Raw genomic sequence first — 18,701 nt, 5'->3', positions numbered from 1 at the left:
CTGAAGTTGTTTATCAGCTTTAGTAGTTCTCTGGTGGAACTTTTGGGATCACTTAAATATACTATCATATCATCTGCAAATAATGATATTTTGACTTCTTCTTTTTCCGATCTGTATCCCTTGACCTCCTTTTGTTGTCTGATTGCTCTGGCTAGAACTTCAAGAACTATATTGAATAAGTAGGGAGAGAGGGCAGCCTTGTTCTAGTCCCTGATTTTAGTGGGATTGCTTCAAGTTTCTCTCCATTTAGTTTAATGTTAGCAACTGGTTTGCTGTATATGGCTTTTTACTATGTTTAGGTATGGGCCTTGAATTCCTATTTTTTCTAGGACTTTTATCATGAAGGGGTGTTGAATTTTGTCAAATGCTTTCTCAGCATCTAACGAAATGATCATGTGGTTTTGTTCTTTCAGTTTGTTTATATAATGAATCACGTTGATGGTTTTCCGTACATTAAACCATCCCTGCATGCCTGGGATGAAGTCTACTTGATCGTGGTGGATGATTGTTTTGATGTGCTCTTGGATTCAGTTTGCCAGAATTTTATTGAGTATTTTTGTCGATATTCATAAGGGAAATTGGTCTGAAGTTCTCTTTCTTTGTTGGGTCTTTGTGTGGTTTAGGTATAAGAGTAATTGTGGCTTCATAGAAGGAATTCGGTAGTGCTCCATCTGTTTCAATTTTGTGGAATAGTTTGGATAGTATTGGTATGAGGTCTTCTATGAAGGTCTGATAGAATTCTGCACTAAACCCATCTGGACCTGGGCTCTTTTTGGTTGAGAGACTTTTAAGAACTACTTCTATTTCCTTAGGAGTTATGGGGTTGTTTAACTGGTTTATCTGTTCCTGATTTAACTTTAGTACCTGGTATCTGTCTAGGAAATTGTCCATTTCCTGCAGATTTTCAAGTTTTGTTGAATATAGGCTTTTATAGTAAGATCTGATGATTTTTTGAATTTCCTCTGAATCTGTAGTTATCTCTCCCTTTTCATTTCTGATTTTGTTAATTTGGACACACTGTGTCCTCTCGTTAGTCTGGCTAAGGGTTTATCTTGTTGATTTTCTCAAAGAACCAACTTTTGGTTCTGTTGATTCTTTCTATGGTCGTTTTTTCTTTCTACTTGGCTGATTTCAGCTCTGAGTTTGATTATTTCCTGTCTTCTACTCCTCCTGGGTGTATTTGCTTCTTTTTGTTCTAGAGCTTTTAGGTGTGCTGTCAAGCTGCTGACATATGCTCTCTCCTGTTTCTTTCTGCAGGCACTCAGAGCTATGAGTTTTCCTCTTAGCACAGCTTTCATTGTGTCCCATAAGTTTGGGTATGTTGTACCTTCATTTTCATTAATTTCTAAGAAGTCTTTAATTTCTTTCTTTATTTCTTCCTTGACCAGGTTATCGTTGAGTAGAGCATTGTTCAACTTCCACGTATATGCGTGCGTTCTTACTTTATTGTTATTGAAGACCAGCTTTAGGCCGTGATGGTCCGATAGCACGCATGGGATTATTTCTATTTTTCTGTACCTGTTGAGGCCCATTTTTTGACCAATTATATGGTCAATTTTGGTGAAAGTACCATGAGGAGCTGAGAAGAATGTATATCCTTTTGCTTTAGGATAGAATGTTCTATAAATATCTGTTAAGTCCATTTGGTTCATGACTTCTCTTAGTCTGTCTATGTCTCTGTTTAATTTTTGTTTCCATGATTTGTCCATTGATGAGAGTGGGGTGTTGAAATCTCCTACTATTATTGTGTGAGGTGCAATGTGTGTTTTGAGCTTTAGTAAGGTTTCTTTTACTTATGTAGGTGCCCTTGTATTTGGGGCATAGATATTTAGGATTGAGAGTTCATCTTGGTGGATTTTTTCTTTGATGAATATGAAGTGTCCTTCCTTATGTTTTTTGATGACTTTTAGTTGAAAATTGATTTTATTTGATATTAGAATGGCTACTCCAGCTCGCTTCTTCCGACCATTTTTTTGGAAAGTTGATTTCCAGTCTTTCACTCTGAGGTAGTGTCTGTCTTTGTCTCTGAGGTGTGTTTCCTGTAGGCAGCAGAATGCAGGGTCCTCGTTTCGTATCCAGTTTGTTAATCTATGTCTTTTTATTGGGGAGTTGAGGCCATTGATGTTGAGAGATATTAAGGAATAGTGATTATTGCTTCCTGTTGTATTCATATTTGGATATGAGGTTATGTTTGTGTGCTTTTCTTCTCTTTGTTTTGTTGCAAGACGATTAGTTTCTTGCTTCTTCTAGGGTATAGCTTGCCTCCTTATGTTGGGCTGTACCATTTATTATCCTTTGTAGTGCTGGATTTGTAGAAAGATATTGTGTAAATTTGGTTTTGTCATGGAATATCTTGGTTTCTCCATCTATGTTAATTGAGAGTTTTGCAGGATACAGTAACCTGAGCTGGCATTTGTGTTCTCAGAGGGTCTGTTTGACATCTGTCCAGGATCTTCTGGCTTTCATAGTTTCTGGTGAGAAGTTGTAATTCTGATAGGTCTGCCTTTATATGTTACTTGACCTTTCTCCCTTACTGCTTTTAATATTCTTTCTTTATTTTGTGCGTTTGGTGTTTTGAGTATTATGTGACAGGAGGTGTTTCTGTTTTGGTCCAATCTATTTGGAGTTCTGAAGGCTTCTTGTATGTCTATGGGTATCTCTTTTTTTTAGGTTAGGAAGTTTTCTTCTATGATTTTGTTGAAGATATTTACTGGTCCTTTGAGCTGGGAGTCTTCACTCTCTTCTATACCTATTATCCTTAGGTTTGATCTTCTCATTGAGTCCTGGATTTCCTGTATGTTTTGGACCAGTAGCTTTTTCCGCTTTTACATTATCTTTGACAGTTGAGTCAATGATTTCTATGGAATCTTCTGCTCCTGAGATTCTCTCTTCCATCTCTTGTATTCTGTTGGTGAAGCTCGATCTACAGCTCCTTGTCTCTTCTTTTGGTTTTCTATATCCAGGGTTGTTTCCATGTGTTCTTTCTTGATTGCTTCTATTTCCATTTTTAATTCCTTCAACTGTTTGATTGTGTTTTCCTGGAATTCTTTCAGGGATTTTTGTGACTCCTCTCTATGGGCTTCTACTTGTTTATTTATGTTTTCCTGGAATTCTTTCAGGCATTTTTGCGATTCCTCTCTGTAGGCTTCTACTTGTTTATTAATGTTTTCCTGTGTTTCTCTAAGGGAGTTCTTCACGTCTTTCTTGAAGTCCTCCAGCACCATGATCAAATATGGTTTTGAAACTAGATCTTGCTTTTCTGATGTGTTTGGATATTCAGTGTTTGCTTTGGTGGGAGAATTGGGCTCCGATGATGCCATGTAGTCTTGGTTTCTGTTGCTTGGGTTCCTGTGCTTGCCTCTCGCCATCAGATTATCTCTAGTGTTACTTTGTTCTGGTATTTCTGACAGTGGCTAGACTGTCCTATAAGCCTGTGTGTCAGGAGTGCTGTAGACCTGTTTTCCTGTTTTCTTTCAGCCAGTTATGGGGACAGAGTGTTCTGCTTTCGGGCGTGTAGTTTTTCCTATCTACAGGTCTTCAGCTGTTCCTGTGGGCCTGTGTCTTGAGTTCACCAGGCAGGTCACTTGCAGCAGAAAAGTTGCTCTTACCTGTGGTTCCGAGGCTCAAGTTTGCTCGTGGGGTGTTGCTTATGAGCTCTCCATGGGGGCAGCAACCAGGAAGATCTGCGCCACCCTTTCCGGGAGCTTCCGTGCACCAGGGTTCCAGATGGCGTTTGGTGTTTTCCTTTGGCGTCAGTGATGTGTGCAGAGTGCAGTCTCTTCTGGTTTCCCAGGCGTGTCTGCCTCTCTGAAGGTTTAGCTCTCCCTCCCACGGGATTTGGGTGCAGAGAACTGTTTATCCGGTCGGTCCCTTCAGGTTCTGGTGGTGTCTCAGACGCAGCGGACCTGCTGCTCCTGGGCCCTCCTCTACGGGAACCCAGAGGCCGTATACAGTTTCCTCTTGGGCCAGGGATGTGAGCAGGGGTGGGCAGTGTTGGTGGTCTCTTCTGCTCTGCAGCCTCAGGAGTGCCCACCTGACCAGGCGGTGAGGTCTCTCTCCCACGGGGTTTGGGAGCAGAGAGCTGCTGCGGGCAGGGATCCACCAGTTTGGGACTCCCCCCGCTAAAAAAAAAATAAATAAAAAAAATAAAAAAAATCCTATGTAGTCGTTTTTAATAGCTGAGTAGTATTCTGTTGTGTAAATGTACCACATTTTCTGTATCAATTCCTCTGTTGAATGGCATCTGGGTTATTTCCAGTTTCTGGCTATTTTTATAAATAAGAATTCTACAAACATAGTGGAGCATATGTTCTTGTTATGTATTGGAGAATCTTTTGAGTATATGCCCAGGAGTGGTATAGCTGGGTCCTCAGGTAGTACTATGTCCAATTTTCTGAGGAACCTCCAGACTGATTTCCAGAGTAGTTGTACCAGCTTTCAATCCCACCAAAAAATAGAGGGGTGTTCCTATTTCTCCACATCCTTGCCAGCATCTACTGTCACCTGAGTTTTTTATTTTATCCATTCTGACAGGTGTGAGGTAGAATCTCAGTGTTGTTTTGATTTGCATTTCCCTGATGACAAAGGATGTTGAACATTTCTTTAGGTACTTCTCAGCCATTCGATATTCCTCAGTTGAGAATTCTTTGTTTAGGTCTGTACCCCATTTTTAGTAGAGTTATTTGATTATATGGAGTCGAACTACTTGTGTTCTTTATATATATTAGATATTAGCCCTCTATCTGATTGTAAGATTGGTAAAAATATTTTCCCAATCTGTTGGTTGTTGTTTTTGTTTTATTGACAGTGTCCTTCACAGAAGTTTTGCAGTTTTATGAGATCCCATTTGTTGATTCTTGATCTTAGAACATAAGTCATTGGTGTTCTGTTCAGGAAATTTTCCCCAGTGTCCATGTGTTTGAGGATCTTCCACACTTTTTCTTCTATTACTTTGAGTGTATCTACTTTTATGTGAAGTTCTTTTATCCACCTGGATTAAGTTTTGTACAAGGTAATAAGAATGGGTCTATTTGCATTTCTCTACATGCTATCCTCCAGTTGAACCAGCACCATTTGTTGAAAATGCTGTCTTTCCCCCATTGTATGGTTTTAGCTTCTTTGTCAAAGATCAAGTAACCATAGGTGTGTGGGTTCATTTCTGGGTCTTCAATTCTGTTCCATTGATCTACCTGCCTGTCTCTGTGCCAATATCATACAGTTTTTTTTTTAAATTGGGATTCCTCTCTAATACTTCTTGAGGTCAAGGATGGTGATTCCCCAGAAGTCCTTTTATTGTTGAGAATAGTTTTTGCTATCCTGAGTTTTTCTTTATTCCAAATAAATTTGAGAATTGCTCTTTCTAATCTTTGAAGAATTGAGTTGGAATTTTCATGAAGATTGTATTGAATCTATAGATTGCTTTGGTCAGTTTTTCTATATTAATCCTGCTGATCCATGAGCATGGGAGCTCTTTCCATCTTCTGAGATCTTCTTTGATTTCTTTCTTCACAGACGTGAAGTTCTTGACATACAGATCTTTCACTTCCTTGGTTAGAGTCACACTGAGGTATTTTATGTTATTTATGACTACTGTGAATGGTGTCATTTCCTAATTTCTTTCTCAGCCTGTTTATCCTTTGAGTAGAGGAAGGCTACTGATTCTTTTGAGTTAATTTTATATCCAGACATTTTGCTGAAGTTGTTTATCAGCTTAGTAGTTCTCTGGTGGAACTTTTGGGGTTACTTAGGTATACTATCATATTATCTGCAAGTAGTGATATTCTGAGTTTTTCTTTTCCAATTTGTATTTCTTTTTTTGATCTCCTTTTTTCCCTGATTGCCCTGGCTAAGACTCTGAGTACTATATTGAATAAGGGAGAGTGGGCAGCTCTATCTAGTCCCTGATTTTAGTTGGATTGCTTCAAGTTTCTCTCCATTTACTTTGATGTCAGCTTCTGGTTTGCTGTATACTGTTTTAACTATGTTTAGGCATGAGTCTTGAATTCCAGATATTCTAAGACTTTTATCATGAAGGGATGTTGAATTTTGTTAAATGGTTTCTCAGCTTCTAATGAGATGATCATGTGTTTTTTTTCTTTGAGTTTGTTTACATAGTGGATTACATTTATAGATTTCCATATATTGAATCATCCCTGCATTCCTGGGATGAAACCTACTTGATCATGATGGATGATCATTTTGATGTGTTCTTGGATGCTGTTTGTAATAATTTTATTGAGTATTTTTGTGTCAATACCAATAAGGGAAATTGGTCTAAAGTTCTCTTTCTTTGTAGGGTTTTTGTGTTGTTTATTTTTAAGCATAATTGTAGTTTCATAGAAGGAATTGGGTAGTGTTTCTTCTGTTTCTATTCTGTGGAATTGTTTGGAGAGTATTGATAATAGAAGATCTGATACAATTCTTTACTAAACCCATCTGGTCATGGGCTTTTATTTGTTTGGGAGACTTTTAATGACTTTTTTCTATTTCTTTAGATGTTATAGGTGTGTTTAGATGGTTTATCTAATCCTGATTTTTGGTATCTTGTATCTGTCTAGTAAATTGCCCATTTCATCGAGATTTTCCAGTTTTGTTGAATATAGGCTTTTGTAGTAGGACCTGATTTTTTTGAATTTCCTTAGATTCTGTAGTTATGTCTCCCTTTTCACTTCTGATTTTGTTAATTTGGATACTCTCTCCATGACCTCTGGTTAGTCTGGCTAAGGGTTTCTCTATCTTGTTGATTTTCTCAAAGAACCAGCTCCTGGTTTTGTTGATTCTTTGTGTAGTTCTTTTTGTTTGTACTTGGTTGATTTCATCCCTGAGTTTGATTAATTCTTGCCTTCTACTCTTCTTGGGTATATTTGCTTCTCTTTGTTCTAGAGCTTTCAGGTATGCTGTAAATCTATTAGTGTATGCTCTCTCCAGTTTCTTTTTGGAGGCAGTCAGAGCTATGAGTATTCTTTTTAGCAGTGCTTTCATTATGTCCCATAATTTTGGGTATGTTGTGCCTTCATTTTCATTCAATTCTAAAAGGTCTTTAATTTCTTTCTTTATTTCTTCCTTGACCTAGTTGTCATTGAGTGGAACATTGTTTAGCTTCCATATGTCTGTGGGCTTCAGTTTTCTTTTGTTGTTGTTATTGAAGATCAGCCTTAATCCATGGTGATCTGATAGGGTGCATGGGATTATTTCTTGTATCTATTGAGGCCAGTTTTTTGACTGATTATATGGTCAGTTTTGGAGAAGGTACCATGAAGTGCTGAGAAGAAGAAATATTCTTTTATTTTGGGATGAAATGGTCTATAGAAACTGTTAAATCCATTTGGTTTATAACTTCTGTTAGTTTCACTGTGTCTCTGTTTAGTTTCTGTTTCTTTGATCTCTCCATTGATGAGAATTGGGTGTTGAAGTTTCCCACTATTATTGGGTGTGGTGAAATGTATGCTTTGAGATTTAGTAAAGTTTCTTTTGTGAATGTGATTTCCTTTGCATTTGAAGCATAGATGTTCACATTTTTCCTTTGATGATCATGAAGTGTCCTTCCTTATCTTTTTTCATAACTTTTCATTGAAAGCCTATTTTATTCAATATTAGAATAGCTACTCCAGCTTGTTTCTTTGGACTATCTGCTTGAAAATATTTTCCAGCCTTTTACTCTTAGGTAGTGTCTGTCTTTGTCACTGAGGCATGTTTCTTGTATGTAGCAAATTGCTAGATCCTATTTATGTATCCAGTCAGTTAGCCTATGTTTTTTTATTGGGGAATTGAGTCCATTGTTGTTAAGAGATATTAAGTAACGGTGATTGTTCCTTTCTGTTATTTTTGCTCTTAGAGTTGGAATTATGCTTGTTTAGCTATCTTCTTTAGGGTTTCTTGAAAGATGACTTTCTTGCTTTTTCTAGGGTGTAGTTTCCCTCCCTGTGTTGGACTTTTCCATCTACTATCTTTGTAGGGCTGGATTTATGGAAAGATAGTGTGTAAATTTGTTTTTTTCATGGAATATCTTTGTTTCTCCATCTATGTCAATTGAGAATTTTGCTGGATATAGTAGCCTGGGCTGGCATTTGTGTTTCTTAGGTTCTGTATGACATCTGCCCAGCATCTCCTAGATTTCATAGTCTCTGGTGAGAAGTCTGGTTAATTCTGATAGGTCTGCCTTTATGTATTACTTGACCTTTTTTCCCTTACCACTTTTATTATTCTTCCTTTGTTTTGTGCATTTGGTGTTTTGACTATTATGTGACAGGAGGAATTTCTTTTCTGGTCCAATCTATTTGAAGTTCTGTAGGCTTCTTACGTGTTCATGGGCATCTCTTTCTTTATGTTAGAGAAGTTTTCTTGTATAATTTTGTTGAAGATATTTACTGGCCCTTTAAGTTGGGAATCTTTGCTCTCTTCTATACCTATTCTCCATAGGTTTGGTCTTCTCATTGTGTCCTAGATTTCCTTGATGTTTTGGGTTAGGAATTTTTTGCTTTTTGTATTTTCTTTGCCTATTATGTTAATGTTTTCTATGGAATCTTCTGCCCCTGAGATTCTCCCTTCAATCTCTTGTATTATGTTGGTGATGCTTGCATCTATGATTCCTGATCTCCTTCCTAGGTTTTCTATCTCCAGGGCTGCCTCTCTTTGTGATTTCTTCATTGTTTTTGTGTCCATTTTTAGATCCTGCATGGTTCTGTTAAATTCTTTCACATGTTTGGTTGTGTTTTTTGTAACTCTTTTAAGGGATCTTTGTGTTTCCTCTTTAAGGGCTTCCACTTGTTTACCTGTTGTCTTGTATTTCTTTAAGGGAGTTATTTATATTCTTCTTAAAGTCCTCTATCATCATACTGAGATGTGATTTAAATCCAAATCTTGCTTTTCTGGTGTGTTGGGATACCCAGTACTTGCTGTTATGGGAGAACTTGGTTCTGATGATGCCAAGTAGTGTTTGTTCTTGCTTAGGTTCTTGTGCTTGCCTCTCACCACCTGGTTATCTTTGGTGTTAGTTGGTCTTGCTGTCTCCGAATGGAACTTGTCCCTCCTGTAGTCCTGTGAACCTGTGATCTTAGGAGTGAGAACACTACTGTGAGACCAGCTCTCTCCTGGCAGGCTTTAGGCCTGAAGGGCTATGGGACAACCTTGACTTCTATTTTATTCATTTGAAAAATTTATTTTTCCAAGTGCAAGTGTTTGATTTCAGGACTTCATCCATGTTTGCTACCACTGAGCCACATTCCCAGCCCAAGCGTTTTAAGTAAATCAACTTAAAAGATTAAAGAGCAGAGTGGTAATCCTGAGTAGATTGATAGCGATTGCTTTTACTGCCATAGTAAGATGAACCAGAAGTATTCCAGTGATGGAGGTCACTCTTTACCTATTTATTTTAATTTTCTGTCCATCTTTACTCTTTTCATTCTTATGTACTTTTTGGTCATTTATGGTCTATATTTTTATTTTATTTTTATGTTCAACTTATTTCTTTTTTGGAGGATAGAATTTTGAGAAAGAGGTCGAGATGCCTTGTGTGTAGCCAAGGCTGATCCTGCCTCCACCTTTGAGCACTTGAATGAGAGGCTTGAGCTCCCGTGACATGAACTTCCTGTTTTCTACCGCATTCCCCCTAAAAGTACAGAGTGAAAAATGTAAAGGATTGGGTAGGACTAGAGGAGTGGAGATTTTCATTGAAGAATGCTATGTTTATATTATATTTCAGTATCAAATAAATATCACTTAACCCTTTCACAGTTCAAAGGCTTATAGTTAGTTCTCTTATCACATGTTCTACACAATTCTATGCAATTCTCCCCACAGCAGTCATTCAAGGACCCATAATTTGACTGTGGTGGAGTGTCTATATTGAGTTACTCTAAGTGGGAAGATACACCATAAATGTGGGTGTCATTATTTCCTGGGCTGTGTTCCCAGATTGAATAAAAATGAGAAAGGTGACCAGAAGCATCCACCTCTGTCTTCTCTGTGTCTGTGACCTTCATGCTCTGATTGCTGTGACTTCTCCACCATGATGGATTATACTCACAGACAGAACCAAACCATTGTTCTTTAAGTTGCTTTTGTCAGTTAGTTTGTTGTGACAATGAGAAAAGTAATGACTACCTTTCCCATTGTACTTATATGTCCTTAAAGTAAAAGATACCCAAGATTCTTTGTCAGTGACAAAGCAGGTAATACTTGTCTTTTTCACTTTTTTACTGTGGTTTATTTACCCACAGTATTTCTACCTTGTCGATCTCTAATTCCACTTTTTTGTAGGGAGCACCATTTCATTCTTTTTGGCTAACTAATACTAATATATGCATACATAACATTTTTCTTTATCTGTTCATCTATTGACTGGCACTGCTGTGTAGCTGTTTTCTCCAAGTTGAAATATTTGACTTATAAGATTAAGGAAGGTCGTGAAAGTTTTAAAACTTGCTCAGGAAGTTACAACATTCCCAGTGGCCCTCCCCAAGAATATATAAGCTAAAGAAAAGTTGCAAGGAGATAGAAAATCCTCTTGAGTCAAACTTCTTGCAAGTTGAGGAAGGAGCTTCAGTAATTTATCTTTTAGGAGTCATCACCAACTTTTGGGAAGTTTGGTTCTGGAACTCCATTAAACTTATTGGTTCTCCTAAGTAGAGTTTGACAGAATTGTTTCTTTAGTCAGGCATTGAGTTTCTTTCTGGAGAGAGTAGAAATTAGTTCCCATCTCTCCAGAAAAAATCATACAGCAAATTCCTGAAATAATAAATATCATATTATTTTAAAAGCATAATATATGAGTTTTGTTTTTCTCTCTTAAAAGCAAAGTCTGAAAAATAACTCTTGGATATCTTTGGGATCTATTATTATTCCATTATTGATTTGACAACTTCAGAATATCTTTTTAGAACAGGATAGCTGCCTCATAACCAGCTTCTACATCTCTGCTTATAGCAGTAACTAAAGGGAAGCAAGTCCACCTCTTCTTTAAAAATAAAACATCCCTGAACATGCCATGGCCATAACTTAGTTGTTAAACAGCAATCAACTGTGGGAAAAGTTGGGAAGTATAATTTATAGCTCACATGTCCACATGAGTAGTGAATGTTACATATTTTGGTCAGATTATCAGTTTTGTCATACCTACTCAGAGCTGACCTTTGCCTTACTTTAAGTATCTAGTAGGTATAGATAGAGTTGAATAAGTCACCCAGGTCAGATTGGTTGTTATTTGATTATATCTCTATATTATGGGTGCATTTGATATCTGAAAATGTTGTGGTTTGCCTTGAAATTTTCTCTGAATTTGTTAAATAAAGGCAAGAGCGTGAGATTTGGACAGAGGGAAAAGTCAGGAGCAAGAGGGGGATTAGATTCAGAAAATAGGTTGAGAGAGGACAGTTGGCGACAGTTGAGCCAGTGGAACCTGAGCAGGAGGGGGAGAGGATGGAACAGTTGAGAGAGTGAGGGGGAAGAGAAGGAAGCTAGGAGAAAAAGGGGACGGTTTAGAGACAGGATGGGGAACTGAGAAGAGTTAGAAGAGACAGGAGATGGAGAGAGGGGAGAAGCTAGGAGTCGTTGTAAGAGAAAGAGAAACTAAAGCATGAAAGAGTTGATATATTTGGGAGAGTGAGTAAAGACAGTTTAGAAACACAATGGGGAACTGAGAAGAGTTAGAGGAGACAGGAGATGGAGAGAGGGGAGAAGCTAGGAGTCGTTGTAAGAGAAGGAGAAACTAAAGAAAGGAAGAGTTGATATATTTGGGAGAGTGAGTAAAGAAAAGAGAGAGAGAGAGGGGAGTAGCGAGGAGTCGTTGTGGGAGAAGGAGAAGCTGGAGACCTGGCAAATAAAAGGTGCAAGGGATGGATGGTACCGGGCTTTGTATGTTTAAGTGGGCAATTATATCCTACCAATTGGATCTAAGATTATTGTGTGGTGTGTTCTTTTATGTAAGAGTCTCAGTGTAAGAAAGTGTGTGGCTGGGCTGTGTTTCCGCCAAGATATCCAGCAGATATCTGGGGCACTGAGGTGTGGAACCCTAGCAGGGTAAAACACCGAGAGAAAAACATTTACCGTTTTTATTTTTACTTTTTCATTTTTTTTATTTAATTACAACAACATGAAGGAATTCTTATTTTGCTGAAAGCGTAGTCCAAAAGACACCAAGGGGGTTGGGGATTTGGCTCAGTGGTAGAGCACTTGCCAAGAAAGCGAAAGGCCCGGGGTTCGGCCCCCCGCAAAAAACAAAAAAAAAAAAAAAAAAAAGAAAAAGAAAAGACACCAAGGAACGATTCCATTCTAAGTTATTTCTAAGGTCAAAGTGTACTCTGTGGAAGTGTTTTCATAGGAGGAGGCAGCTTAAACCCTCCTAAACACCTTTGAATTGTTGTAGATGTAAATTGTTGAAGAATGTCATTCCTTCACATAAACTTCACCAGAAAGGCGAAGTCATTTCTTCACCGCTGCTGTTGATTCACAAGTTCAGAAAGATGTGAATGAATTACACAATCAAGTCAGTGTTTCTCTGCATAGCCAATAGGTCTGGGTTTGAATTGAGGAGGCAGAAGAGGATATTGTACAGAACTTTCTTGCTAAGAGCTGCAGTATCACCTTCTCTGTCTTTGTACTATGTCTGCAATGCTATGCATTGAGAACTAGGACCTCAGGAGCATTAGCAACCAATTCAGGATAATTTTTCACATATGACTGTCCAGTTCTTCCAGTGAACTTCGTCCCACCCTCCAATGTGTATGGATTATCAGTATATGCTACCAAGATTGATTATATGTTTTAATAAAGAAAATTGGCTCACATATTCTAAGTTATATTATCGCAGTGTTAACAATGAAAAGATCAAATATTTTAAATAGTGAGCAAATATTTTATGAAAAGCAATGCATTTGTATGTCATTTTATTTGAGATTCTTTGGAGCCAAGATCTTTTCTAGACCAGACCTCAGATTTGCTGTGTAGCTCAGAATGACCTTGAACTCTTGATCCTCTTACATCTGACTCCCAAGTAATGATATTACTCTAAACTTGTGTAATTTTTAAGTTTACTAAGATAAGTAAACTAAACATAGGTCTGGCAAAATGGTTTATCCAGCAAAGGTGCCTGTCATAAGGGCTGACAACCTGAGTTTAAATCCCAGGAACCACATGGTGGATGGAGCAAGCTGACTCCTTTAAGTTGTCCTGTGCCATCAAAATACATAGGTAATACATGTGTTTAAACGTTGGTATGTACACAAAATAAGTTGTAAAACGTAATTAAGATAACAGTACTAAGTAATTTATGTATACAGTGCATATTTTTCTAAGCTTGCCAAAGGAAGGACTCTACAGAAAGGCACAGAAGGGAGATTTGATTTGTCAAGTTCATAAAAAGACAAGAATAAAAGGAAAATATCCCCAAAATTTGTAGTCACAGATTGGTTCTTGTGTACACATATGTTTGAATAATATAGGTAAGTTGTAAGACTCTTCTAGTCATAAACTTTTTGTGGTGAAATTACTGGTGGTAAATCCCTATTTACACAATTTTCAGTATCCTAGCTGAAACAAGTAAAAATCCAGGTTGAAGGATGGAATAGTAAACCTGTCTATAGATACACCACAAATACATCTGATAAAAGACAAACAACTGCACATATAATACAAAGAAACAAAGACAGCATAAATTATAAAAAGATAAATGCCCCCTCCCCACCATGCAACATCAGACCATGGAAATATCAGGCAAATTATCAAACAATTATACTTACCATATAAATAGTATATGTGAAGAATATCTGTATGGATTATGGTGAAAGGATATACTCAGTTCCAAGACTGAAATCCTAGGTGTCTGGGATGATGGCTCAGTGTAAGAGCTTTTCTCCCTTCATGAGGATTTGGATTCAGTTCTGAGTACCCCCATTAGATGACTCACAAATAAACATATGTAACTCCAATTCCAGGAAGTTCAAGGCTCTTCTGGTCTTCATGAGCTTTGCACACATTCTGTGCACATACAGATAACACATAGTCATAAAAATAAATGAATGAGGTTGGGGAGATGGTCAGTTAGTGAAGTGGCAACCCCAAGAATGAATGAATATTTATTATAAAAGAAATGGCAGTAATCTTCAAACAGAGAATGAACCCTTATAGGTACTTCAGTGTTGCTGTGATGGAATACCTTGACAAAAGCAACTTTAGGGGAGAAAGTATTTATTCAGGCTCATAGTTGTATATTTTTGTCCATTATGGCAAGGCAGTCAGATGGCAGGAGTTTGGAGCTTCTGGTCATATGACATCCAGTTAGCAAGCAGACAGGAATGACAAAAAAACCCACTGAAGTTCAGCTCTGTTTTCTCATTTACCCAATCCAGGATCCCAGGCACAGAATTGTGCTCACAGTGGGCAGGCTTTCCTGTCTCAATTAATGCAATCAAGATAATCTTTCATCTCAGAATTGGTGGTGCACTTTTAATCCCAGCACTCAGGAGGCAGAGGCAGGCAGATTCCTGAAAGTTCCAGGAGAGCCAATGCTACACAGAGAAACCCTATCTTGGAAAACCAAACTAAACCAAGCCAAACAAGGAGATACTTTCCCAACAGGAGTGCTCCAAGGCTTACTTAACCCATATAACATATGTGACACCTTACAGTTGTACCAGAAGGCTTGTATCCTGAGTCTATATCTTGCCAAATGACAGTTAATACTAACTCTAACAGGAAGATATTCAATTGTGGGGATGAACTGAGTGGCAAGATACTTTCATGGTTTTATCATGGAAAAAGAGAAAGTTACCTATAAGTCAAGAACAGGGAAGCTCCTGGCCTCTGAGAAACATTTTACACATAATATAACAGGAATCTTGTGAGGGAAAGCAATTTGGGATCAATGATTCACCTAATCTATACTGTTCAAGAACAGATAACAATTCAGCAAACAGAAAAGAATTAATGAATATACATGAGTATTTATTGAAATAAACTACTTAAGGTTAAAGTTTAGACAACTATAGATACATGAAGAAACTATCATGGAAAAACTAATATATTTGATATCAAGAATAACGGAAGAGGTTTTTTTCCCTTCATCTCCCTCTCCTCCTGAGGAGTAAAATCGATTAGTTGTCTGGGCCTGATTTAATCTCCACTTGCTTTTGGCATGTAACAAGATGTTCCAGTTGTCCTTTGAAGCCCTGGTTATCATTATACTTTTTAACTTCTTGTTCTTTCTTTTCTCTCCATCTATCCTCTCCTCTCCCCTCTCCTTCCAAAAAATAAGGTTGACCAGAAACCCAGGTTGGGTTTCATCTCTCCTCACTCTGGAAAAGTAGTGAGGTTGATCAGTTGCCAGTCTTCCTAGTTTGGGCTATGGTTTGAGTGTGCTCACTCATAATGCCACTGTACTTGAGTGGCTGTCAGAGACAACATGCAAGGAGTCTGTCATTATTTGCAAGACCTGCAGATCAAACTCAGGTTCTCAGGCTTGGTGACAATTGCCTTTACCCATATCTCAAAGGCACATTTGTACTGACTATTCTGTCTCCCTAAAATGTCCAGACTCTCATGGGAATGATGATGGAATCCAGGCCAGGCCAGACCAGACTGTAATGGCAATGCAGAGAGGCATGTAGCCCAGAGCCTTTTATTGAGACTTAGATTAGAACTGGAAGCTACATTCACTGTAGCTTATACTAACATCCTAGATATATACAGACAATATGGACTGAATCCCTTCCCACAACACAAATTATATATCTTGGAGCTACATTAAAATAAAGCTTATCCTCTTTCCTTTTGTGGCCATTGCTGAATCACAGCTGCCAAAATGAAGTTCGATCACTTTGTAACTTCTGACTGAACAAGAACAACAATGGCATTTCAGTGCACCTTCTCACATTCAGAGGAAGAACATATCTTCCCCTCTTTCCAAAGAATTGAGACAGAAGTATAATGTACAGTCTATGCCCATTTGAAAGGATGATGAATTTCAAGTTGTTTGAGGACACTACAAAGGCCAGCAATTTGGCAAAGTGGTCCAAGTGTCGAGGAAGAAATATGTCATCTACATTGAATGAGTCAGCAAGAGAAGGCTAATGGCACAACTGTCCATGTGAGCATTCACTCCATCAAGGTGGTTATCACCAGACTAAGTCTGGACAAGGACTGCAAGAAGATCCTAGAGAGCAAAGCCAAGTCCCAACAAGTAGGAAAGTAGAAGGGTAAATACAAAGAAGAAATGGTCGAGAAGATGCAGGAGTAAAGACAGCTCATACATGGCTTTCATTAGAGACTGCTTAAGTAGTAAAAAGAAAGAAAGTTAATCATCTGCACATAGAAAGATATCCCTTGCCCCATTTACATAACATACAAGTGGTACTACAGTTACAGCCCACTTGTGTTCTTCCAGTGTACTCAATAAAATGCATTGAAAACTCTTTGAGGAGAGGCTGGAGAGATGATTCAGTGGTTAAGAATACTTGCTGCTTTTTTAGAGGACTGGACTTTTATTTCTCAGCATCCACTTTAAGGAAGTTGACTGAAGAATTTTATACCCAGCTAAACCACACTTGTCAGTCATGAGAGAACTCAAATACTTTACCTTGAAGGTCTACCTCTGTTTAAATGAAACAAGATTTGAAATAATGTGGATGATTCTGGATGAGGAAAATGGGGATTTATTTCAATTTGAGTTTATCAGTTCATCTTGATTTTCTCCTTAATCTCCTTAATCCTTGTTTAAATAGCAGTGTGTTAAAATAAATGGACTTGTAATGATAAAAAGAATGATTTGTAATATGAACTTGTAATAATAAAAGGAGTAGACTTCAGAGAAAACCACTATATTTTTGGAATGGTCAAAGAATACAAACAAGTGGTAACTAACACATTCCATTATTTTCAGCTCTATTAAGAATGATATTAATAATATGGAAATCAAATTTGGCTAAGTTAATGATTTAAACTGAAGGTTGAGAGAGATACAGAGAGAGAGAGAGAGAGAGAGAGAGAGAGAGAGAGAGAGAGAGAGAGAGAGAATGACTGAAAATCTCTATAAGGAACTGGCCTTCCCTTCTCTGTCAGATAAAGCTATGTACCATTTTTCCCTCTGGGTGTCAGAAAATGGCAAAGCTCTTGGCTGAGGTATTGAGAAATACCAGCAAAAGTAAGGATATGAATTAGGTTTTAGTGTGGAGATGTTTGAAAATTCTACACATTGATTATCAGTACTTCTTTTATGCCAAGAAGTTCAAAGTACCAGGTGCCAATTTTTTAATTCCTTCCATCTTGTACACTGATTTCATTTCTAACTTCTTCTCTGGAGAATAAAATGGGTCCATGAGAAAACTTACAGATATTGATTTTTGGTCAGAAAACAAATTATCTCCCAGTAAGTTAAGGTTCACCACTCAACTAGTCCCAACAAACACCGGATATCTAGTAGGCATTTTAATCCTATAAAAGCAATAAAAACAGTCATCCAAAAGATGTGATAAGGAGAGTCTGTCACATGGTATAAATAAAAGCATAATAACTGAAATAAAAAGATGCATTTAGAAGTACTTTTAAAACTTAAAATTAATACTTTCAGAAGTATTAGAAAATCCCCAATTTCTGTAATAAAACAATAGAACACCACAAAGAAATGAGCAATATACACTTAAAGCCTAAAACTATAAATGGTGTTATAAAATATGGACCTCAAGTTCAAGGGCTAAAATTAAGAAGCTATTAGAAAAAAACCAGCATAATCTTCATGATTTTCACTTGAAGTACAAACCACCCAAGAAAATTTAGACTATTGAGTTTACCAAAATAAATTTTTCTTCAAAGGACATTATGAACAAAGTAAAATGATAACAAAAAATGAGAGATTTGTTCATAAAATGTTCCTAAATTATATTATAAGGCTCTAGTTTAGGCTGTATACTATTATTACAATTCAACATGTAGGAATGTCTTCATTCAATACTTAAATAGACAATAAGCTAATGGAAATACGCTCAACACTATTAGTCATTTTGAAACTGCAAATCAAGCCACAGTAAGAGTTTGCTTCACATATATAGAATGACAACAATAAAAAAGAAAACGGGATATGGAAAATTTGATTTTCTGTGCATTGTTGGTAAGAATGTCAAGTGGCACTCTCTTTGAAAAATAATTTGACAGCAATTCAAAAGATCTAGTCTTTGTAACTCAGTAATTCTAATCATAAGCATATGCCAAAAGAATTGAAAACATGTGTGCAAACAAAAACTTATATTATCATTGCTTAGAATATGCAAAGTTTCCCATATCTAATGAGAAAAGTATGGTACATTCATACAATAGAATGAATAATAAAAATGAATAAAGTACTTATATATCTCATAAAATGATGGACCTTGAAAATGTTATAAGTGGAAGGATCGAGATCCACAATGCTACATACACAATTTCATGCATATGAAATGTACAGACTAAAAAAATTAAAAGAGATAGAAAATTGCTTAGCAGTTTACCTTGGACTATAGTGGTCTCTCTCTCTCGCTCTCTCTCTCTCTGTGCTCTCTGTTAATGGACACCAAGTTCATTTTAGGAGTGATGGAAACATTCACAATTTTGATAGTGAATATATATGTATATATATCAATCATTGGAAAATAATCACATATTAATTAAATCTCACAAAATTTTTAAATCTTAAAGCCTGAAAGGAAAAGAAATATTCACAGAACAAAAATGAGCTGCTT

At 37.2% G+C, this 18,701-nt stretch overlaps 1 pseudogene; it reads left to right on the top strand.

Annotated features, from left to right (window-relative positions):
• The first annotated feature begins 15,793 nt into the window (after positions 1 to 15,793).
• Positions 15,794 to 16,228, top strand: LOC116884836 (annotated as a pseudogene).
• Positions 16,229 to 18,701: the final 2,473 nt, after the last annotated feature.

The sequence above is a fragment of the Rattus rattus genome, chromosome 15 (genome assembly GCF_011064425.1).
Source record: "Rattus rattus isolate New Zealand chromosome 15, Rrattus_CSIRO_v1, whole genome shotgun sequence".
Taxonomy (NCBI): domain Eukaryota; kingdom Metazoa; phylum Chordata; class Mammalia; order Rodentia; family Muridae; genus Rattus; species Rattus rattus.
Note: the sequence above shows the minus strand (reverse complement) of the source record. Positions and strands in the feature narration are given on the sequence as shown.